General features: G+C 43.3%; 1 long non-coding RNA gene across 1 annotated transcript; it reads right to left on the bottom strand.

Annotated features, from left to right (window-relative positions):
• Positions 1 to 1250: 1250 nt before the first annotated feature.
• LOC144761767 (uncharacterized) lies at positions 1251 to 24273 on the bottom strand. The gene is made up of 3 exons (XR_013595888.1): positions 24237 to 24273; positions 4451 to 4540; positions 1251 to 1338 (listed from the first exon to the last, which is right to left on the bottom strand). It is a non-coding gene; the product is annotated as an uncharacterized LOC144761767 (long non-coding RNA).
• Between the last annotated feature and the right edge of the window lie 422 nt (positions 24274 to 24695).

The raw sequence follows: 24695 nt of genomic DNA, 5'->3' as shown, positions 1-24695 counted from the left end.
GATTCGCTATTAAGGAATTGCAAAATGGAAAGCATCAAGAAATCACTTTAAAAATAGCGATTTCTTAGAATTCCTAAGGAATACCTCCCCATTCATTCCTATGGGCCTAGAGGCCCATAAGAAGGAATGGGAAGACAATCTAAATTTGCGAATCGCAATTAGCGATTCGCAAATTGAGATTGCGATTTCAAGGGTGCAGGGGTGTCCAAAGTACACCCCGTTGCACCCCTGAAATTGATATGTGCACATATGTTGCGCACACACATGCCCCTAGGGCATGTGTGTGCGCAACATGAAACTTTGAAAAATGCACTTTAGTGCATTTTTCAAAGTTTTTGCAAATTACCATGAAGTTGTACTTCACAGTAATTTGCGTGCCCTATTAGCGAATTCGCAATTTTAAATACTTTCATGCATTGCATTTCAGGAATCTCAATTTGAGATTCCTTAAATGCAAATAATCGCAATTTAGCGATTTCTAAAATTGCGATGTGTGCATTTGGGATGATGCATCCCAAATGCAAAAATACCGCTCGCAAAGGGGCAGATTCTGAGAATCTGCCCCTTTGCGAGCGGATTTATGTTTGATGAATCTAGCTGTTAGCGCCATGCCATAGAAATTTGCACTAGTAAAAATTGATTCCACACAATTTTTCTCTTTGTGAAGATCATATGTTCTCACAACTTTTTAAATGGAAATGATCGCAGTATGTTTGAGATAAAGCCATTTTGCTCCATAGTTTATTACAGGAGTATCAAAGATAGTGTAAAAAATTTTTTTTCCCAAAAAGGCAATTATGGATTAAGATTAGTTGAACTTTCTCTGGTGCTTTTTAAATGATGTAAAAACAATACAAATGTAAAATAAGGTTTCCCGATCCATCTGTAATACGGACGCAAACCTCAACATGCCCTGAAAAGTCAATAAGTCTGTCTATCATGTGGGAAGATGGTAAAGAAGAGGAAGAAGTGGGCGCTGGAAGGCGAGAACTGATGTAAAGATGAGCTAAATATACAGGGCTTGGAAGGATGGAGGAGATATCAATGGGGGTAACAGGATTGTCATGGAGTCATTTTAGTTTAGAGATTAGACACATCAGTTCTGTAGGGGGAGGTACAGGTAGTATAAGATGAGTATGGATATCGGACACCCATTTTGAAGGACAACAACAAACCTTGCATGTGGGGGTCAAATAAATACTCAACCATATGGCTCACACCCCTCCATTGATATTCCCTGTTGCTTACCCTTTCTCTCTCAGAAACGTAGCAGATCTGGTTTAAAAGAATAGGGCTGCTCCTCTGAAACATTCCCGATGTGCCATGCCACAGTGAGTGCTGTGAAGACACAAAAAAAGAGAATGATGCAAACACTCAGTCAAAGTAATGTGCCCCTGTAAATAAGCATATTACCCACCCCAAAAAGCAATTTCTTGTCTCCATTATCCCCGGTTTGCTCTGCATAAGCTGCAGAAGAATTGTAAGCTCCTGTAGACTCTCAGTTGCCATGTTGTTTTCAGAACCCACTTTAAATTGTATGTAGTGAAGTAAACCTGTGCAATGCCAGTTGATTCCTATGACTGCTTATTTGGGTAGGCAAAAGGAACAAATGATGGACGGAATGTTGAACAATGCAAACATTCACCCCCAGTCACAAAGATCTGTGTTAAATCGATCGTTATTTTGCTCACCACGCCACCCCACTTTGGACCGAGCCATGTGGGTAGACCAGTAGTTGGAAACTAAAGGGATGGAAGATACCATTGCGGGACAAGCTGTCACCAACCAATTACATGCTCACACTGAAACTTATGACACCCTAGACACCAATGAACCACAGTAGAATGGTATTCTTCCTTACAGAGCAATGAAAGCTCCACTCTAAAGCAATTGCATTTTTTCCTTCGGTGTTTAGTGTTTACAACTCTTTCCATTGATTTTTCACCTTCAGAAATGATCATTCTGATGCAAGAGCGATATTATCTAACATAATTCATATGCAATCACACTAACAAAGAAAATTAAGACTCATTCAGTAACAGGGGGCTCGTTAATACAACACCCTCTGCAACAAAATATGACGGCAAAAACTGACAACCATCCATTGCAATAAATCTGAATTCTGCTTAAAACATGGAACTGCACCAGTGAATATCTGGGTCAGCTTGTGAGATTCAGCTAAGGCTTCCTAAGCAAGATGATGCTTTTCAACCACTCTGTCTCATCTTCCTACACTATCACTGTTCTGTTGCACATATCATTGACCACTCCGCGCCTGGCATGAAACTTGGGTGTAGTGGATATGCTAAAATCAGGGGAATTCTTGGACACGGCGGTTTGGATGGGAACTGATCTCACACTCCTCAATGACTACTTGTGAACATGACCTCTGTAACAAGACACCCTACTTCTCATGCAACTGCGCATGGGCGACGGTCCGCGTTCAACTTGATCACGCAAGCCTAGATACGACTACACTCGAATGGCACTTTTATGTATCAACTATATATTTCCTTGAACATTGATGTCTCCCTTTCTTTTGATTTTATTTTGTTTTTATTAGTTGTGGTTTAAATGTGGAAAAAAGAAGATATCTGCCAACAAATACCGGCATATGTATAACCTTCACATTTCTTTTACTCATGAAACATTGCGTGTCATACTCTCCGAGTTAAGTATGGGTCACGTACCCTTGTATATGCTGTTGTGTCTGAACAAGAATGGCTACTGCTTGAATGAGTTACAAGAGATAACCACGTGTCGCTCCACATTAGATAAAACAGTATATGTGGGCTATTGGCGCCTATGTTATTTTACGAGGGCACGTTGAACCCTGAGATGTAGACATGAGAAGTGCTATGACTGTATGCAGGAACTATATTGATTGTTATACATAGTACTTTAGCACTGTCAATGTTACTGCAAGTGCAATATATGCCGATGATTAGATCTTATGTAACAGGAAATATAAAATGCAATAAAGATATATTTTTTAAAATCATTGACCACTCCGCTCCAGTTGTTTGAAATCTCCCACCCTGCGAGGTCACATGAAGAGTACTGCATCATCCTTCATACTGACCTAAAAAACACAGCCTTACCTTCCACTCCTAAGATGATGACATGTAGATTTACTTGCAGGTCACAGGAAGCAACTCATGAATGTGACAGAAGACCTCAAAGCAATAGAGATGTGGATGTTTCCGGGTAGCCCGACACTCCCTGGCTCCAAAACAAAAATCCTAGTGCTGAGACACCACATCTCCCATACAAAATACTGCCACTTTGATTCTCAACCTTCTTTGGAGACATTGTTCCATGAAAACCAAAGTCAGGGTCATAGTCTTTATATAGCCACAAACCCCAGTCTCAACTGACAGAAGTAGTGGTCAATACCACTTTCTGTAAATATAGCGCCTCAAAAAAATCTTGCCCATCATCCCAAAAAATACCACCTCTGGAGGTAGAAACATCAGTAAATGTGACTACAGCAATTTCCTTTACATCACTCCCCCTGCCAAACCAAAGTACTATGAAAAACTGAAACTTGCCGTTCAACGTCCCCCATTCACACTTTTGTCCACATACAAAAGCATAGACTAATCACGCCTCAATAAAATAGTCTCATTTTGCCTAACCTTTGCCTTTAAGGTTAAACACCCTTATACCTACAGAATAAAATCATGCACCAACAGCTTACCATCTAAGATTCAAAGCAATCAGCCTCTTAATGGTTACTGGAACCAATTGTAGAAAACACTTCAGAGTCACTGGCTTTCAATTTTTCAATATCCTCCGTCCACACACTCATAATACTACTACTAGTAACATGACCTTCAGGATTCAAAACTAACCTTGATCAAATTATTGCTTACCCAAGGAATTTAACACAGAGCCCCATCTACTAACGGAGGTAGACAGGGGTTTACACTAAAAAAATACGCCTCCATGAGAAAGGCACAAAGTAGGAGAAATAATGTTTTCTCCAAACTGTTCGCTCATTGCATGTGTATAAAGAACATGTACAAAGTGGCAACGTTTAAAAGTAAGTCTAAGAAAAGTTTTTGTACTGCAGGGTTATCATTTCAGAACAAAACCTTCTGGTACAAAAGTTTCTGCATGGTACCAGGCAACCTTAAAGAGAACAAGAACTTGGGGAAATGGCAGCAGTGCACTATCTTTGTAGATGTGACACTGCCCAGCTCTCTCCCTTCCACACAACACACCACAGTAACTTTGCTTGTCGCACTGCGCTGCATGAAAAGTAGATTTTCCCCTTAGATCTTAATGGCGTTTTCAGAATAAGAAAGTAATAGTTTAGAGATTTGATCATTTGGGGGGAGGGTATTGCAGAAGATTTAAAGACAAGACAATTCACAGAATTGTAACAGCATGCACTGGGTGGTGAAAAGGAAATACTCACACATGGGCATGTCCACTGATCACTTACCCTCTGCCTTCCTGAAGTGTGATTTATAAGGCGACACACCAATGAGATGCTGCTCTCTTGTTTTCCATCTGAGGTGCGTAAGTCTGGCAACTGTGAAGATTCCGAAAAAAAGAATCAGAAAAGATGACTCCCAAAAGCCACAACAGAGCCCTTTATTTTTCCTTCATTTTTCCCTACCTCCTATTGTCATGTAATTGACTTTCGAAATAACGACCTACAGTGGTGCCTACAACTGGCTTACTTTGATCACTCTATAGTTACCCTTATGGACAAAAAGATGGGATGAGGGATAATGGGGTTTTAGAATATCCAGTGGTGAAATATTTTAAAAAAATGTATCTAGGCCATTCCATTACAGCTAGCATGGGAACATTTAAAAAACAAGCTAATTCCCTATCCACTGATTACTTCCCACTCACTCTTTGACTTTCACTATCATAAGGTACAAGGCTTGTGGGGCCAGATGTACGACGATTCTGTTTTGCGAATCGCAAATTGCGACATATTGCGACTCGCAAAAAGGAATGTAAACCAGTGTCTGGTACACTATTTCCGATTTTCAAATGGGTCACAAAGTACCTGCCTCATTAATATTCAAGATTCAGGTCGCAAGTTGTGAATCATTGGGAATGGTCTGCAAACACAGGGAAGGTGGTCTGTTGGAGACTGCAGACCCCAATGTCTGTGTTTGATTTTTTAATAAAGCAACTTTTTTTTCCAAATTCAGCCCTTTTGGGATTGGCTTACCACCTACTTGAAGTAGGCTGTAAACTGCAAGTGTTTTGCGACCACAAATTCAGTCGCAAAACAATGGTACATACCATTATGACTCGCTATTAGGAAGGGACGCCTTTGGCATGCCCCTTCCTAAAAGCAACTTGCAAATACTATTTTGCGAGTCACCGACTCGCAAAATAGCGTTTGTACATACCACCACCCTTTTTTGCGGTCACAAACGGTCCGATTCCGCGTTTGTGACCGCTAAAAACGGTCATACATCTGGCCCCTGGTCTATTCCACTTTAAGTGTGGCAGGGCTGGGTTCTTGCTGTGAAGATACCAAAAAAGATTCAGTTCAAGGGCAATCTCCTCAATCCACACACATACAGTCTCCCTCGCTCCACAATGAAAGACATTTTGCTTTTTACTGGTGTGCAGCCTACAGGTGATCGTCTAAGTGGGAAGACAGCTTATGTTTAAGTGTGACCACTTTGTGAGATGATCCATGATTACTTCTAGCAAATCTGGAACAGATCCTAAAAAATAGTTTGGATAATGTGTAGCCCAATTAATTTATTTAGTTGCAACAGGTTAAAAATGGAAATTACATTGTTGGTATGCCGGAAGAAACATTTCAGGGGAGGTAACATGAGTAATGAGTAACCATTTATCCAGACATAAAGGGAAAGACAAAGAAGGGTGTTTCTGGTCAGCAATAATGATGCAGCAAGGCAAAAAGCTTCAGTTACACTGCAGCTGAAGAACTGGTGCAGATAAGATATTTGGTCTGGGGGTACATGGCCCAGCAGCAGAAAATGTCCAGCTACCCAACCCCTCAGTATCACTTCAACCAAGTAAGGTGCTCCCTTCTTTGCCCATTGTTCTATCATGCACTGATGTTGTGCAGTCTTCTCCTACTTTACCACCACAACTTCTCCTAAGCTCTTATTCCGCCACCCAGATGTCACCATACCATTGGGTTCCCACTTCATCACAGCCTACCCATGCCCCTGCACACTGCCACAATCAACCTCAGACTTACTTATCACATACAAAAGGGTCAGTTTTTACTGTAAAAATGTGGTGTGTCCAAGTTGCGTTTTGGCCCGTTTCCTGACGCGGGCACTAAGCCTACCCACACAAGTGAGGTACCATTTTTATCGGGAGACTTAGAGGAACACAGATCTGTAGAGCAACTGATATTCTGTATTGACTTTCTATGCATTTCTGCCTTTCAAATGTAAGACAATATGTAAAAAAGTAGTCACTTTGAAAAATGTCCTATAATTCACATGCTAGTATGGGTTCCCACAATTTAGGAGATGTGCAAATAGCTACTGCTTCTAAACTCTATCTTTTGTTCCCATTTTGGAAATACATAGGTGTCCTTGATACCTATTTTTCACTCTTTATATTTGAAAAATGGTACCTCACTTGTGTGGGTAGGCTTAGTGCCCGCGTCAGGAAACGGGCCAAAACGCAACTTGGACACACCACATTTTTACAGTAAAAACTGACCCTTTTTTTTAAAGTGCCTAGCTGTGAATTTTGAACCCTAGGCCTGCCAGCACCTAGGTAAACCCAGCAAACCTATACATTTTTAAAAACTAGACACCCAGGGAAATCCAGGAGGGTTGACTAGTGTGACTCTCACCAGGTTTGGTTACACAGAATCTCCTGCCAACCTCAAAATTTGTCGCACAAAATACATTTTCCTCACATTTCTGTGACGAAAAGTTCTGGAATCTGCGTGGATCCTCAAAATTCCAATTACCTCACATTCCCCAAAGTCGTCTGATAGAATCATAACTCACTTGTGTGGGTAGGCCTAGTGCCTACGAAAGGAAACATGCCAAAACACAACGTGGACACACCCCATTTTTACAGTGAAAACTGTCTCTTTTTTTTCAAAGTGCTTAGCTGTGGATTTTGAACCTAGGGAATTGTGGCCAACCTATACATTTTTGAAAACTAGACACGCAGGGGAATCCAGGAGAGGGTGACTTGTGTGGCTCTCACCAGGTTCTGTAACTTAGAATCCCTTACAAACCTCAGACTTTGTGACATAAAACACATTTTCCTCACATTTCTGTAATGTAAAGTTCTGGAATCTGCGTGGGCCCAGAAAATTCCACCTACCCCGCATTCCCGAAAGTCTCCCAATAAAAATGATACCTCACTTGTGTGGGTAGGCCTAGTGCCCGCGACAGGAAACGGCCCAAAACGCAAGTTGGACATACCACATTTACTGTGAAAACTGACCCATTTTTAGCAAAGTGCCTAGCTGTGGATTTTGAACCCTAGCTCTGCCGGCACCTAGGGAAACCTAGCAAGCCTATACATTTTTGATAACTAGACACACAGGGGAACACAGGAGGGGGTGACTTGTGTGACTGTCACCAGGTTCCGTTACCCAGAATCCCTTACAGACCTGAAAAACTACAGGCCCATCTCTCTCCTTCCCTTCGTGGCCAAAGTCACCAAGAGACTCGTGAACACCCAACTGACCGCCTTTGTTGATGATAACTCCATCCTAGACGCCCCCCCAGTCTGGATTCTGCAGCAACCACAGCACCAAGACCACACTCCTAGCCGCCACTGATGACATCCGGATCCAATCCTTCCTCTCCGGCCGAACCCAGAGGATCCGACTCCCTCCCTTCCGCTCCAAACCCACCGATATCACCTGCGGGGTAGCCCAGGGATCATCTCTCAGCCCTACGCTCTTCAACATCTACATGGCCCCCCTTGCCACCATCGTCAGACAGCATGGGCTCAGCATCGTATCCTACGCCGACGACACACAGTTCATCCTGTCCCTCACGAAAAATCCCGAAGACGCCAGACTCTGCTTCGAGGAAGGAATGAAAAACGTGGTAACCTGGATGAAGGACAGCTGTCTGAAGCTCAACTTAGAGAAGACCGAGGTCCTCATCCTTGGACCCTGCTCCACCGCCTTGGACAACATCTGGTGGCTGCCTGCCCTCGGGATCCCACCCACCCCCACTGACCACGGCCAGAAACTCGGCATCATCCTAGAATCCTCCCTCTCCACTAACTGCCAGATCAATGCTGTCGCCCCCACCAGTTTCAACTGTCTTTGCATCCTCCGTAAGACCTTCAAATGGATCCACTGTGACTGCAGAAGGACCGTCACCCATGCACTCATAGCCAGCAGACTTGACTACGGCATCGCCCTCTACGCCTGAATCAACAGAACTCTTTTACACAGACTCCAAACCATCCAGAACGCCGCAGCCAGACTCGTCCTCGGAACTCCACGGCGCGAGCACATGCCCCAACACCTACGCGCCCTCCACTGGCTCCCCGTCAAGTAGAGAGTCACTTTCAAAATCCTCACCCCCACCTACAAAGCCCTCAACAACATCGGACCCAAATACCTCAACGAGAGAGTCTCCTTCCACGCACCCAAGAGAAACCTCCGCTCCACCAACCTCGCCCTGGCAGAGATCCCCCGCATCCGCAGAAACAAAACCGGAGGAAAAGCCTTCTTCTACATCGCAGCCAAGACGTGAAACGAGCTCCCGGTAAACATCAGACAAAATCCCTGGTGCCTAGTGGACTTTCTGTTCCCCGGTTGGGCTATTTCCCCATCTGCCTCCCAAGGGGGGCAGAAATACTGTGGCAAATTGTTTTTGGGGTGGGGGCATTGGCATGGTCATTCTGGGCAGCCGCCATCCCTACGTATACAAAAAATAAATAAACACTGGCGCCTAGTGGGCTTTTTGCCCCCCCCCCCCGGTGAGCAGATCAGGGGCTACTGCCCCCATCTGCCTCCAAAGATTGGTTAGGGCAAAATAAAATGGGGAGAGCAAAGGCCCTTGCCCAAGGGGCCACTCTCCCCTCCCTGATGGCTAGTGGGTGGATCCCTGCTTGGGGATCGCCCTCTTGGGGCGATCCCCAAGCAGGGATCCACTAGGGATGGGTACAATTGGAAAGGGGAGAGTCTTCCCTTTCCAACGATCCCTCTCCCAAGTGTTTCGATGCTCGGGCTGAGATAGCACCGGGAGCACTGACACAATGAAACTGAAACTAACTTTCAGTTTCCTTTTTCAATGTAATGGCGTCAGCGCGCCATGAGCGCGATCGTCATTACATTGATAATAAAAAACAGGCCTCGGGAGGTTGGAGAAGCTCTTCCCTACCCCCCGAGGTCCCAAAAAAAATTAAATCTCTCTGCTGTTTGCAGCAGAGGGATTTAGTGCACCTGTGCACATGATGGAATGGTTCAGTCATGAGCACAGGAGCATTGGTGCTCATGACAGACCCATTCTGCCATGAGCACCGAAAGGGTTAATTATATGCACTATTTCTCGAGAATCAGTATCTTTCACAGATTTACCTGCTTTGAATATCTCCTATCATCAGACAAAGACCATGCACGATATATGAACTGACATCAGAGTTTACTTTAGCAGTCCATCAATGTCGCCTTACGTGAGAAGTCATATCACTGAAGCTACAGAGACCATTTTAGATTGTGTAAGGCACAGCAAGTGAGGCAGACATTAACAAGGTAAGTAAACTGCATAAAGTATACATACATTTCTTTGCAAGTGCCATTGTTCTCTTTTGAAAGGGGATCTTGGTTAGGAGATGAAAGTGTCCTGTGGGCCTGGCCCCTAATGGTCCCATTTGTATCAGTCCTCTACTTGCCTGCAGATGGAGGGATAACTGCAGAAATCCAATTGAAAAAAATGGAGTGCATATTGCCTTAGAGTCTCGGCGGGACTGACTATCAGCTTGTACGAAGTGCAAGTGATATTGTCTAGTAATGACTAAGATCTGCCTGATCAGAGAGTGTTCTGGAAGTTTGACTCACTCTTAGAGGAATGGGATGAATTGTGCAGAGGCAGGAGAGCGGACACTGGTAACTGCTAAAGTAGTATTGTCAATGGGTGTGCACTCAGTCTATCTAAGTTGATAACAGATGGTCTGCTGCTAAGGACTGGTTCCACACTGCCACAGAAATAACCTAGGATCTAATTCAATTTGTTTCAAGGGTTTTTATAGAGTATATGGCTACCAAATATGGGCTTTTCAGCGCTGACAGACTATGCAGGATAGTGGGCTGTTTAGGCAAATAAATGGGTTTTGAGTGCCCACCCACTTGTTGTTTATCCTAAGGCTGTTGGGTAGTGAGTTCCAGAGTTTTAGAACAAGATAGTCAAAAGAGCGACAACCGTCTCTGGCTCTCTTGATTCTGGGGATGGTGAGGATAAATTATTGGACCTTAATTTTCTGTTGGCACTGTAGGGATTAATAAGATGCTAAAGGATATACAGACCAACCTTCTGTTTTGCACAATGTGGAATGCAGAGTGCTTTGAATTGTTTTCTTTTACATATTGGCAGCGAGTGAAGTGTGGGCAGAGCAGGGCAAGCTTACTGAGCTCCATTGAGCAAATAAATGTAACAAATATGGGAAGTGTTACAGTTAGTGGTTGGTGTGTTCAGTCCACTGCAGTGGGCTAGTAATCCTCTTTCTGAGATATAGAAGCTTGGGCAACCTCCTACCTGGCCCTTGGGTAGTTGCTCACCAAATGGACTACCAAAAGCCTATTCTTGGTTTCTAGAGGTCCTCATTCAGGGCTTGTGAAATCTATAGTAAGTTCAGTGCACCTGCAGCAATTGAAGAATCAGGCATATCGCTGCAATTCACTCAAAAGCTCATACTTTGCTCCGCCACAGGCAGGGCTTAATGTGAGCTGATAGTTACATGTGGGGCCCAATGGCACTCATATTTTGGGACTGGCACTTGTTTATCCTCATCATACTGACCCAGAATAAGAGAGAAGGAAGAAAAGGGGAGTAAGGAGGAAGAATAACAGAGAACAATTGATAAAATTAAGAAATCAGGGATGAAAAAGAACCAGCAAGCTTTAGATAAAAGAGCAGGGAATAGATGGCAGGGGATGAAAAAGGCATCAAGTCAAATCAAGACTATAAATCAATTGGTATTTGGTAAACCTGACACTTGGGAGCGCTGTTGGTGGGCTTCCAAGAAAAACTTTGGGTCCCTGTATTTATTCGTTTGCAAATTAGGCACTACTCACTAGGCTTTAATGTTACTCTTGTGGATGGAATAGGTCCAACATATGGCTGGAATGATATCCTAGTGGCTAGTGAGAGTGGGCTATGGAGGATAGACCAGTCTACCTTCTACCACTTAGAACCATGCTTTGAGAGGTGAGACATCTATAGCACATTAGTCCTAGTTTTAGGTAACTGGGGCCTGAGATGAGAGAGGTGAGAGGTTCACACACCATTCCAGATGGCCTGAGTAAGATCCACCACATGATAATAATGGTCAATGATTCTATGTTATTATCAGGGGTGGGTGGAGCTTGCATAGTGGTATTCTGCGGAATTTCACAGAGTCACTTGAAAATTCCGTGAAATTCCGTGGAGTTCTGTGGCCTGGCAGAGTGTCCTCCCTGCTCCACCCCCTGCACCCCCGCTGAAGCCTACGCCCCCGCCCTCCACTCGCTAAAGCTCCAGCACCCTGCCCCACTTCAGCCAAACCCCTGGCCCCCTACCCCCTGGCCCTCCACTCCCTCTAAACGCCGGCCCCCCTCCCGCTACACACCCCGGCCCCCACACCCCTCCCGCTAAACCTGCGGCCTCCCGCACCCCCCTCCTACGTAGTAAGGCCTAAAAGATGAAAAAGAGTAGAGACCTACCTTCCTCCCAAATCAGTGTCCTACTCCTGCTGCTGGGCCTGGATCCACTCTGCTTTCGCTGCTCCTGTTGAATTACAGGAAGAACTGCAGTGTGCATGGCATACTGAATGAAGACATGCCTGACACTATCCTAGGATTTGATAGGGTCAGGCATGCCTTCACTTAGTACGCCATGGGCACTGCAGTTCTTCCTGTAATTCAACCGGAGCAGCGGAAGTGGAGCCAGGCACAGCAGCAGGATAACGATTTGGGAGTAAGGCAAGTCTCCCTGCACCGGTGAACTCTGCTCCGCTGCAATTGCGGCGTTTTGGAGAACTTAGCACTCCAAACGGAGTGCAGAGTTACTAAAACTCGTCAAACTTCGTTGGAGTAGCAGAGTTAACCGATAGACCTTAGTCATTATATAAGCGGTGTCACCTGCAATGGAATCTTATGGTACAAATAAAGTGTGCTTTCATGTCTCTTCTTAGCTTCTTTAAACCAACGTGGCCACACTTTGCACTCATTGCATCATTGTGTACAGACACAATCTACCCCACTCCCTGTTCTTCTCAGTGAGATACAGGATTATGCTCTGCAATGGTTGCTATTGACATAGGCGGGCCATAGGCTACCAAAGGGTATATAAGCTTCCAGGGTGAAGAAGGTGCATGAAATATAATGCTGCTACTGCTGATAATATTAGAGAAGTGCAGTTTTACATTTACTCTTTACAGCATTATTTTTTTAATCGCTTCAAATACTGAAGGAAGGCATGGTGTTTGAAAGGTGGGTTTGGAGGTCTGAGGAACTGCATATAGTCAGCATGCCGTTTTCACACTCCTGCACCAGGGCACTGTAAGTTACACAACAATGTACACACAGACCACCATATGAACACTTTCACATGCTGCAACCAGGTGTGTTATTGTATATATATTATGCTATATTTACTTTCCCTCTCAAGGAGTGTTCATCCTTATTGCCCATCTCTCGATACTTTATTCAGAGCTGGCCTATCTTTTGTTTGCAGAGTCAAATAGGATAAACAGTTCCAAAGTTTTAGGAAAAGGTGAACTTTGTGCTACTAGGTATTGATTGCCTGTGAATGTGATCTATTTCACAATGTTAAGCGAAAAAATATCAATCTGCAACATTGAGTGCAGGATACCACTATAGACCATATACTGTGAAATTACTATTCTTTTTTTTATATCTCTTCATTCAATTTTCACAGAGGAAAACAAACAGCATAACATATCCCCCAACTGTCAAAGACTTGAGCAGAACATGCATCAATTATTACATAGGTCTTCCCGATGCCTGGGCCTTTCATTGTTCGCATCAACATGAAATCCCACCAGTTCAACTTGTGGCTCAAGCCCATTTCACCCTTTGTCAGCTAAGAATCTCCCACTTTTCCTCACTCTCTCTCTTTCCTCACTTCTCTCCAGGGACCACTGATCTTCTTGAATTTGCATGGGCACCCTCTTGCCTGCTCCCATACACTAATTAATGCCTTCCTCCCACTCCTGTATGATAGGTGTAGGAAAGTGTCCCTTTTTGCATGGTTGCCCCCCACCTTTTGCCTGATGTTTGATGCTTCTTGACTAAGTGGCCCTGGGTTCCTACGAATCAGGTACCCAGTGCCTATATTCTTTCCCCAAAACTGGACCTTTGCTCCCACATTGGCACTCCTCTGGCCTACATATAAGTCCCAAGTAAAAGGTGCCAGGGGCACCAAGGGCCTTGGAGCCTGAGATAGTCTCACAGGATTGAAGCATATATTTTGCCACCCTCAGGAACTCCTCCCCTGATCCATACACACTGCCACTGCAGTCTGTGTGCCAGGGGGAGAGCCTAAAACTACAGGTCGACATGACACAGATCCATGTGTGCCATGCCCACCAAAACACTGCCTGTGGCATAGGTCAGTCACTCCTCTAGTAGGCCCTACAGGCAGGGTCATTATACCACAAGTGAGGGCACAGTTGCATGAGCCCTCAGCCCCTAAAGTACCTGTGCCATTTACAGGTGTTGTAAGTGCAGTGAAGCCATTTTAGAACATGGGCTGGGAGTTTGGCACACCGAACTCCACAGCTCCATGATGTCTTTATTGAAGACTGAGAAGTTTAGTATCGAACTTCTCAGCCCATTAAACCCAGACTGATGCCATAGTCTCCTGAAGCTTGAGCCGGGAGAGGAACACAGAGTCTTTGCACTTTTGTAATCTGCTCGTATTTTAATAGTATTTTAATCTGCTCTTAAATTACTTATAAATTTTGATTTGCACACTGCTGCTATGCTGTGTTGCATTAGAGGCTGTTGCTTGGGGGGAAAAAGTCTGCTGTATTCTCCGTGATTGTTTGGAGCGGGACCACCATTTTGGGGTTAGTGTAGGTCAGCGGGCTAGTTTTCAAACCCCTGACACTACATATGGACGAGCTAAGGTGACTGCGCAGCAGACGCATGCAGGGGAAGCACCGCTGGTGCGCCAAAGGCAAGCCCATCTGCGCCCGTCCAATAACCCATCTAAAACAATCTTCACCCTGCTCAAGTTTATGAAGAGTTTTGGGTTGAAGGCTGACTCACCGGTCATGTCAAATCACCATTGTGACGACCTGGCCAGTTACTTTTTGAATAAGGTGGAAAAGATATATAAGAGTTTCCCACTGGTCACCGGCATCACTGACCTTGTGGAAAGGCATGGGGATATTAGATCAACTGTGGTCAGAGCACTTTCGTCTTTTCCCCTGCTGTCTCTCACTGAATTTGAGTTCCTCTGTCTGAAAATTAAATCAGGCTCCCCTGCCGACCCTTTGAAACCCATTCACTTTGGTCAGTTTCATATCCTTATCACACCAGGGACTTGGTTAATTTATCTTTAACCACAGCGTCCATACCATCTGCGTTGAAGCACACTAAAGTTATACCTCTCCTGAACAAACCGTCATTAGATCCATCTGAGCCGGGAAATTATCGTCCTATATCCCAGCCGCCATTCCTAGCAAAAGTGGTAGAATCTCATGTAAATACAATGCTTACAGAGTTTATCGAGCGAAATGAAATCTTAGATCCCTCGAAAAACGTTTTCAGATCTCGCCACAGCACCGAATCTGCTTTGCTGGCAGTGACGGATGAAATCCGTGGTAGCCTTGATGTCGGAGATTATGACCTATATAAGAATATCCGTTAAATAATGTAGTCCCCGATTTCTCTGTTTTCGGATATGCCAAAAGAGAGTCAAAGATTCCCCAGAGCCTTAACACGAGTCTTCTTGAAATAGACCGTATCGATAATGCCAAAGTGTGGGGTGATCTCGGCTCCCCAAGAGAGGAATAATGGAAACAAAACACCTAGCCCCCCATGGTTTGCACCCCAATACTTTTGCTAGTCGGGACATAAATGCTGCTAGAAAGTAGATGCGTAAATCTAGTAATTAAATTACACCCTCCAGTCATGGTCACTGTAACTAACCCTGGGCGTAGTGGGTGGAGTGGGGCTACGCAGAGCACCACAGAGTTGAGAACAAGCACCATGAAAGTCTGCGTAGCTCCGCTACGCCACCCGCCTTCCACCCGCCCTATTAACAATTGGTAAAAACTTTTTTAAAAAGAGTTAAAAGTAAATGAAAACGCCTTACCTTAGCTGCGGCGTTCCCGGGCTGCCCTCTTCCTCTTCATCACGTTCTTGGTAAAAAAAGCGCATCCGAGGGCGTCCGGGCATGAGCAGTTTTCACCAAGAATGTGATGACGAGGAAGAGGGCAGCCTGGGGATGCAGCAGCAAAGGTAGCTATTTTTATTTACTTTTAACTCTTTTTTTGAAGTTTTTACCAATTGTTAATAGGGCGGTGGGTGGCGGGGGCTGGCCAACTCCGCTCCGCCGCGGAGTGTGCGGAGATTTCCCTACTTCGCGTTCTCTGCGGAACGCGGAGTAGGCAAATTTCCGCACACTCTGCGGGTGGAACGGAGTTCTCCGCCCACAGTTAACTGTAACACATGTATGTTAGCCTTAGGCTTTTTATATACCCACATGGTTTTTTGCCACATAGCCTCGGTCTGTGGAAAAAAGCCTTTAGCTAAATGCAAAGGTATGCCCGCAAGAGGTATATGTAGAAAGGGAGAATAATCATCTTGATTAAGTTGCATGGAAAGATTAGACCAATGTGAAAATAATGCCACTTAATCAATAAATCAATATGTCCTGCGTTCTACTGTATAGTACACCATCATTAGATTCCCTAACATCCTCTATTTTTACAGAGACTTCGATCCCCAGGTAGGTGCCCATTTGACCCATTGCCTATCATCCCAAGAAGGGACAATGCTGGTGAGGACCAGGGTCTTATCAAGGTTTAGTTTGTACCCAGAGACAGCCCTACACTCATTAGCCAATTTTTCAATAGCTGCCAGAGATTCCTCTGGGGTAGAGGTCATGATGGTAATGTTGTCTGTATACAAAAGCACTTTGAGCACAAGTTGATGGACCCGCAGCAAAGCAATATTCCTCAAGGTCTTGAGGGCTTGAATTTAAGGTTCAATTTAGTGGGCAAAGAGCAAGGTGAAAGTCGACATCCCTTTACGGGTACCACAATTTATCTGAATTAGGTCGATAGAAGACCCTGAACATAAAAGATTCTGGTAAAGCTTTTGAACCAAAGCAAAAAAGCACGGCCCAAACCCTTGCACAGCCATAATGCCCTAAGAAAAGGCCTTGAGCCCCAGTCGAAGGCCTTTTCAGCATCTAACATTATTGCTCCGACTGGATATCCCTGAGCACAGCCTGCCTCAAGAGCAGTGATAACAATATTGACATGAGCGGTGTTATCCCGCCCTGGAACAAAACCATGTTGATTTGCATAAAAAAAATCAGAAATAACTGTAGCAAGCATTTTTGCTAAAATCTAACTATAAATATTGGAATCAGAATGAATCAAAGAAATAGGCTGATATGAATCACTGAGAAAGGGATCTTTCCCGTTCTTAGAAAAGATGACGATGTTGGTCTCAGTCCATGACCCAGGAACCTCCCAAGTAATTCAAAAGAGTTGAACAGATCACGGAGAACCGGCACTATAAGATGTGACAAACTAACATAGAATTCCAATGGAACTTGATCGGTGCCACAGGCCTTGCCTCGTGCCAGCTAGACAACAGCGTCTTACACTTTGGATGCCAATTTTTGACCTTCTAGCTTATGCTATTGTGTAGTAAACAGTTTCCGATGATGGTGGACCCGAAGAAACTGAAAGAACTGGTCCGTGGAAGGGACCAATTCCTTGTCATAAAACTTCTGATGAAAGCTGTGGAACTCCTCTTGCATAAGGGCAGGATGGGTCACAATAGCCCCTTGAGAGTTTTTAATCCCAGAAATAGCAGAGGTATTAGCTCTATCAGGGACCCAGAAAGATAACTCTCAGCCCATTTCTTCGATAAAGAATTGTGATCTCATATAACCCAGGATTTAAGGAAGCTCTCTACAAATATGGGCACCCTGAACCCACAACTTGTACAAATCGAGAAGGTTCAGGAAAGCCTTCAAACTGTTGTGCGAGCAGTCAAGACCCACATCTCATGACAGGAAGTTCAGATGACCATTCTCTCATCAAGAGTCAAAGATTTGGAGAATAGGTCTCGCCGGAATAACCTCAGGATATTGGGGATCCCAGAGGGGTCAGAGGAACAATCCTAGATGCTATATAATTTGGTTGTTTAGGGTAGCCTTTACTACACTGGGGGGCTGGGACATGGACAGCATAATTCAGAGAACCCATCGCTATACATTTCGGCCTCCTGTGAGGGCTAACATCCTCGTTATTCATGGGCCAACCCGATATATGTGGATTACTTCCTCCTCCGTTAGGAGATAAGCAGGGCTGCTAGTGGATGATCACAAGTGAAAGCGGCTGGCGTGGACTTTTTTGTTCAATCAGATTTCTCTCATGAGACTGTAGTCCTGGCACTTTTGTTACAGGAGCAAGCAACCCTGTGCATCCAATGCGAGGAACAAATGTATTAATGTTTTGAACAGCCTGAGGGTGAGGAGCGCTTAACCAAGTTGGTGGGGTGGGGGGGAATAAGGAGGCTAATGGATCTGGCTGATTCTTTTTTGTCTTTTTCATCTTGATTCTTTTTCCTTATAGGTTTTTACAGAGTTGTTTACTCAGTCTATTGGGTACTCCTTCCCTCTTTTCTTTTTTATTTCTCTTTGCTAATGGAAGCTTTAGATCTGCAGGGCCAGCAGGCACCTAGCTTTGATTTCATTAATGTTTCACGAGGGTTCTTTACTTATTAATTATGGGTCTGGTGGAAAACATTTTGGGTCATTTGGGTGGGTGTCTCGGGTGGTGTCTGCCCTGCCCCTTTAGTTTTTTCCCCCAAATTCATTATTGGTCTGGGGTGCTTCGGGGGGCGGAGCAGGAAGTTAATGTATTCAAGTCTACTGCCCATGCTAGTGATATTATTTTGGCCAGGGGGTGGTCAGCTCTTTTTCTGGGCCTTGCTTGAAAGGAACACGTTGGGGGAAGGCTGGGGGTGGGGCGGGTGGTGGGGTCCAGGGTTTGGGGTCACTTTTGTCTTCATACTGATTTTGTATTGTTGCATGTTTAGGCAGGTTGCTGGACAGAAATTGAGGCCTGATGGTTGTGGACAATAAAGTTGGGACCAAGAATGATTCTGTGCTGTTGTTCTCTTTCACTGTGTGCTGGTTGTTCGATCAAGAATGTCAAAGTTTAGCCAGGGGTGTGGTCCTGACCAGTGTCTTCATATTCTTTTGTGGAATATCAATGGAATGTTGGCATCTTAAAAGCAAAAATTAATTAAAGAGGTGCTACACTATCTTCATCTACATTTAGTTGGCCTTCAGGAAACTCAGCTCTTGCATAAATCGGCCTCTCTTCTGGATGATTTCTCATATCAAGTTGTATCCTCAGCTTGTTTCACTTCTCTCAGAGAGGGATTGCCCTATGGGTTCAGGATAAGAGCTAGACACTCATCAACCACTGTACAGATGTGGGTAGACGATGGCTCATAGCAACAGTCAAGAGGGGCCAACTAAGCATTATGCCATATGTGCTCTATGGGGCCAACACCGATGATTCTGTGGTCTTTAATGGTCTGCTTTCTGAGCTACATTTATGGTTGGAACCATTATTTTCGGGGACTTCAACAACATCCTTAACCCATGAATAGACTCCTCTTTTAGTAGCTGAGGGCTAAACTTTTCTTCGAGAACCTCCTATAGCTCAAAGGAAATGGCTAGGGTTGATTTTTTGCAATTAATGGAATCTTATGCTTTGGTGGATGTCTGACGATCTTTTCTAATGATAAAACATGGGTTTACATATTTTTTCGAATCTCAAAAATCTTTTTCTCGGATAGACATGTTCCTTCCTACCAAGCTCTTATGCCCCATCTTGGGGCCTGATTACGAGTTTGGCGGTGCGTCGCCGTTTCTGCCCTGCCACCGCAGCGCCAAACCCATGGTCAGGAAGCCCGCCAGATAACAAGTATTTCTTGTGTTTGGTGGGCTATTATTCTACGTTCTCATGGCAGTGCCTCAGAAAATGGGCACGAACAATGGGAACGCCAAAAACAGTTCCTGCACGGTATGGCATGTAATGACCATGCCATGCAGGAACTGGGGTGCATGCACACCGTTGGGTACATGTAGTGCCCCCTGCATGCACCCCATGGCCCTGAGACACAAGGGGGCCTTATAGGGCCCACTTTGTTTCCTCTCCACCACAGTTTTCATGGAGGAGGAACCACTATGAAAAATGTGGCAGAGAGGACACTTGTAATATGTTTGGTGGGATTGCAGTGGTTCCTCCAAGCATATTGTGGCCTCAAGACCACCACAACACTGCCAGGGAGCAGGGGCATTGTCAGTCCGACCACCCTAATTGTCATAAGGTGTTCGGAGGACCTCTGCATCCCCGCGAGTCTGGCGGTCTGTGGACTGCCAGACTCTTAATAAACCCCTTGGTAGCTCCTTGATCCCCAGGGTTATATCGAATCACAATTCTTTTTCTCTTCACTCTTTCGTCTATCCGGACAAATTGGGACATAAACAAATGTAAGCATGTCCATCATAGGAATTGAAGATTTAAGTTGGTGAGCTTTGCTCTCATTCCTAAATGTGCTCCTTAGTGTACATCATTTGATGCCAATATTTTGATGGTCAGTATTGGAAACTTTAAAGTTAGTGACACCCAGTTAGCCATTAGTGTTGTCATAATTTGTTATAGAAGGAAGATAATGAATTCCTCATCTATTCAGTTGGAAAAATGCCAGTATCCAGTGGTTGAGGAATGAAAATAGCATAGTAATCCATTTTGAAATTCTGTAAAAACACATCCCGACTTATATAAAAATGAAATGCTAAAATGGACATTTATGGCGCTTGTGTTGGAAGATTATGATTGGCTCATAATATATTTGTAGAGAAACAAGGAACATTGAAATTACTGTTATAGCCAGTCAGTTATGATAGATCATCTGAATAACTGTACATCTAATCATATTGAAGTAATTTAGAGATTATTTTTAAATATATTGCTTTTGTTTACGATGAATCAGTTGCATTTCATAGTTAATCAGAGTTTGTTTACTTACAACTGATGCAATATCACCAGTAATTAGGAAGAATACAGATGTGCTGCCCAAAAAAGAAGCTCTGTAGACTGGTCATACTAGGCCTTGTAGCCCGGCTTAGATGATATGTTTTTCCACAAGAGAATCTTATATATATTTATTTTGAGTTAAAATTGTCAATTCATGCTTATTTTTTAATTTATGAAGAGCAAGCATTTTGCCACTCTTCTGCAAATGCATAGCAAAGATGTGAATGGCTATCCTGCTACAGGACTTTTCGCTCATCAAAGCATCTCATTATTTCTGTCTATCTCTAAATTGTTGTGGAAGCAGTTTACTTTGTGAATGTTTAGCTTAAAAATATTTCATTGTTGCGGGGCACAGCATCCTGAATTGCATAATCTAAATTGGATGATTTTCATTCAGAGTTCAGCTTTGGAGATGTCTCACACAAATAACATGTAACAGAAATACATCCATGGAGGTTTAAGGAAACACAAAAATGTATAAATAATCCCCCCTACTGACATCCCCTCTTACTTACACCGGTCTCCCTCAGCATTGTACAGGGTGACACTGAACATCGCAGTTCTGTTACCCTGTGTAATTCTGTCTAGGAATGGCCTGACTGACAGCCCTAAATACACAAAAAAGAGAGCCAGGCACAACCCAGTACAATGCCCAACTTCAGGAACTGCCATCTTTGCCCTACACATATGATCCCTCTCCTATCACTAGACCACACTTCCCAAATCACTCAGCTCAAGTAAGAAGTGGCTACATAATCATTAAAGTAGTCTTTAAGATATTGTGTGGAATAGCAGATGAAATAGTGTTTACCTGGAATGCTATTGGTATCAGTAATCTTTAAAGATTCACTCCCTTTGAATAGAACTCAACATTAGAAGAGAATCCTATTCAATTCAGAGATGACACACCTATGTTGACCTTTGTACTTCATAGAAGTCCCTTCATGGGAGTTCTCACTGAAGCTACAAGTGGCACAACATGCAGCAGCACTGTGCTATCACTTTGCAGCCATTCCTGCAGTTCTGCATCATTCAGAGGTTCCATCTCCCCTACACACCGGCATGTATCAGAAACGCCCATACAATTACTGTTATCCTTAAGAATATTTAATGGAGCTTTCAGTATGTATTAGATGGAGAAGCCACTAAAGTCAGTTCAAATAGACCAATAAGTCTATGGAGGAAGTGATCTGGTATTACTCCTGGTCGAAACTTCCTTTTGACCCATGAGATCAACCAATCCAGTGAGGTAGATTTAAGTATTTTGGTACATGCCACGTGTCATTCAGAGAGATGCAAGGAATGCTAGAGGGAAGGGTTTTGCATATTTCTTTATAGTTTAGTGGACCAATTTTTGTCAGCCTTTTACAGGACCCTAATCTGCAGAATAGATTTGAGCAATTCAAATGTGGTGCTGAACAGTTCAAGAAACTTCAAAAGACCATTGTACTTTCTATGTCAGTAGGGCGATGCTATTTTGTTGGAGAAAGACACCCACAACTGGAGAATAAGTATGACTTTTTAGTTAAAAAAAACAGGAGTTATATGTTTTCTGCTTGTTTTCCTTCTGTATTTCATTGTAATTTAATGTGTGCTTGTGTGTGAGTGTGCATGCTTCTGTATGAATATGAGTTTTTATTTTATGCAAATTAATCCAGCTTATTTACATTTGCATTTTTTAACACGGGGGTTCTTTTTAGGAAGATGAAAGAACCATGCTGCCTGAACAGCAAATGGCTAAAAAAGTGTTTCTAGAGCTGGCATTTATAGCATGGGGGGAAAAATCAATCTGTCGGAGGCACTTGTGTTGATGATTCTTGGCAACCTGTTACTTCCACTAGAGGTTTCACATTGCCACCCATGGTAAAATACTGGCCCTCCAATAATGGTAATATTTCTTGGCAACTTGTGGTCTGCCCCCTAGTAACATAACTGCCCTGGGACAATAAATCCTGGCATGTTTTGGGCATCTGTGATGGTGCAAATCTCTGGCATAACGATAGTCCTTAGAGAATGCTGGATATTCTTGGCAAATTGAGAAGTGCCATGGTCTGATGGGTCTGCCATAGAAAATGAAACCAGTATGTGGCTGAGAGGGATTGGCTAAACATGTTCTTTAGTATGTTCTTAAGTATTTCTATTTTATGTTTGTTACTATGTCTATTATGTAGATGCTAAAGGTAGGACTAGGAGTTTCCAGGAATTGCCATGTGGTCAGAGTATCCTAGAGGGTATGGATATTTCCAGTACAAACACGGCATTCCATTTGTCCACTTATGTGTGGTGTCACTAGGGACAGGAACGTTTAAAACGGCCAACATAAAGTTCAAGGCAAAACAGAAATCTTAGAAGCTTATCGTATTCAACAAAAATTTCTATCGTTTGGGGCACTGCTGCAGGTGATATGAAAATAACTATGTTGCTGAACAATCAAGCCAAATATTATGTTTCAGGTAGAAAGTACTGCAAGGTCACTGGAAAAAACGTTTTTTGAAATATGTGTCCCAAGATAAGTGAGCATGAATAGCACACAATGCAATCACCATTATGTAGTTATGGTTTAGTGAAATGCTCCATTGAAAAGGCTTTCTCAGATTGCACAAAGACCTTGGACCCTGCAACAAATTGGACAAGATACATTCCACCATGCCAAACTGTGTACAGTTCTGTACAGGGGAAAAAAGTTAAGAGGCGAGTTGAAAAACTTAAATATTCTAAATCCAATAAATGTAATTGTTAGCTGACCCTTTGAGAGAACAGCTTGGACAAGCCCTTACTCGTACAGGAAGACTGTGTTTATTAACAGACAGTGTTTTTTTCTAAAATTCCATATTCAACATAATCAAGCACTACTTTTTCTTTCACTGGAGGCAACTAAATAAGATAATCCAATATTTTACTTACTATTGTCAATAAACATTTGTCTGTTTGAAATCAATCTTTTCAAGTTTATTACCCCAAAGTAAATATGTAAAATAAGAAATACATCAATGGTAACATTTAATATGGCCCACTAGGTTATAGAGGGGTTCCTTTGACGTTATATACCAAGAAGGGTGGGGGGCAAGTGCTCTGCAAACATCAAACAATAAGTTTGTGCCTGAAATTGGATTGCCACTCCCAAGTGGACTGGAAAACATGGTGTCTCTGTTATGTCAAAGTGCTGTCACTATTTACAAAAACGAAAAGAGGGTACTGGATTGTGAACAGTACAACTGTCAGATGTCTTAGGCACTTGTAAATGGTGATGTGGCTATACACGTTGTGCAGATCTAGCAAGAAAAAATAAATATAATCTCTGTATCAATGGCAGAATAGTTGCAAGCTTACCTTGAAAAGTAGTTGTGATTAAATAAATATGTTTACTCAGCGAAGGTGCAAAAAAGGGATGTGAAGGGAGTGTAGGATAGTTTGGAGGAGTGAAAGAAAGGATGAGAGACAGACTGCCTTGCAAATTGTGCATTGTAAATATTCATTTATGTAAAGAATTGATTGTTGGCCTTTATTAATCCTTGCAAAAATAGCATTTATTTGCCATTGATAAACCTTCAGAAAAAGTCATTTCCAAACCCAGAGGCCTATAAGATTAGGATGCTGTAAAGAAGAGGTTGTACAGTTTTGCTTTAGACGGGGGAAGAGTGCAAGGGATGAGATTGGATTTTTAGACCATCCACCATTGCTAGAAGCCAACTAGATAAAATGTACTCGGACAAAGAAAATACACAAAAACATGGTGGCCTTTGAAATCCTGTGTCACTTACCCTTTCGCCAGAGTAAAGTATCAAGCTGTTGTTCTGCTTCATCATTGCCTCTGTGGTGGGCCAGCGTGGCTGCTGAAGTGGTAAAAAATCACATGAGGCAGAACGTATTCCAAGGCCCGCTTCCATTATCTACATAACACCATACCCATAATGAAAAACCCTCATCAAAGTGTTTAGCAGCGCCCACGTTTAAGAAGGTGATTTTATCTACCGGATGCAATCTCATAAATTGTATGAAAAGCAAGTGCATGTAAATGTAAAAATATGGCTGTGGTTAAAACTGGGGAGCTAACAAATATCCAATGTGTATGAAGATCTATACCTATTGAACTTATATACACTTTATTTGTAGGTTGGGTAGGTGAGGAAGAAAGTGCCAGAGAATTGAATGGGGAAGCTAAAAGAAGAGTGACGTCTAATCCAGCCATTAAGGGAAAGAAGAGGAAAGGGGAAAGAATT

Source organism: Lissotriton helveticus, chromosome 6, assembly GCF_964261635.1.
Source record: "Lissotriton helveticus chromosome 6, aLisHel1.1, whole genome shotgun sequence".
Lineage (NCBI taxonomy): Eukaryota > Metazoa > Chordata > Amphibia > Caudata > Salamandridae > Lissotriton > Lissotriton helveticus.
This window is presented reverse-complemented; position numbering and strand designations above follow the sequence as displayed.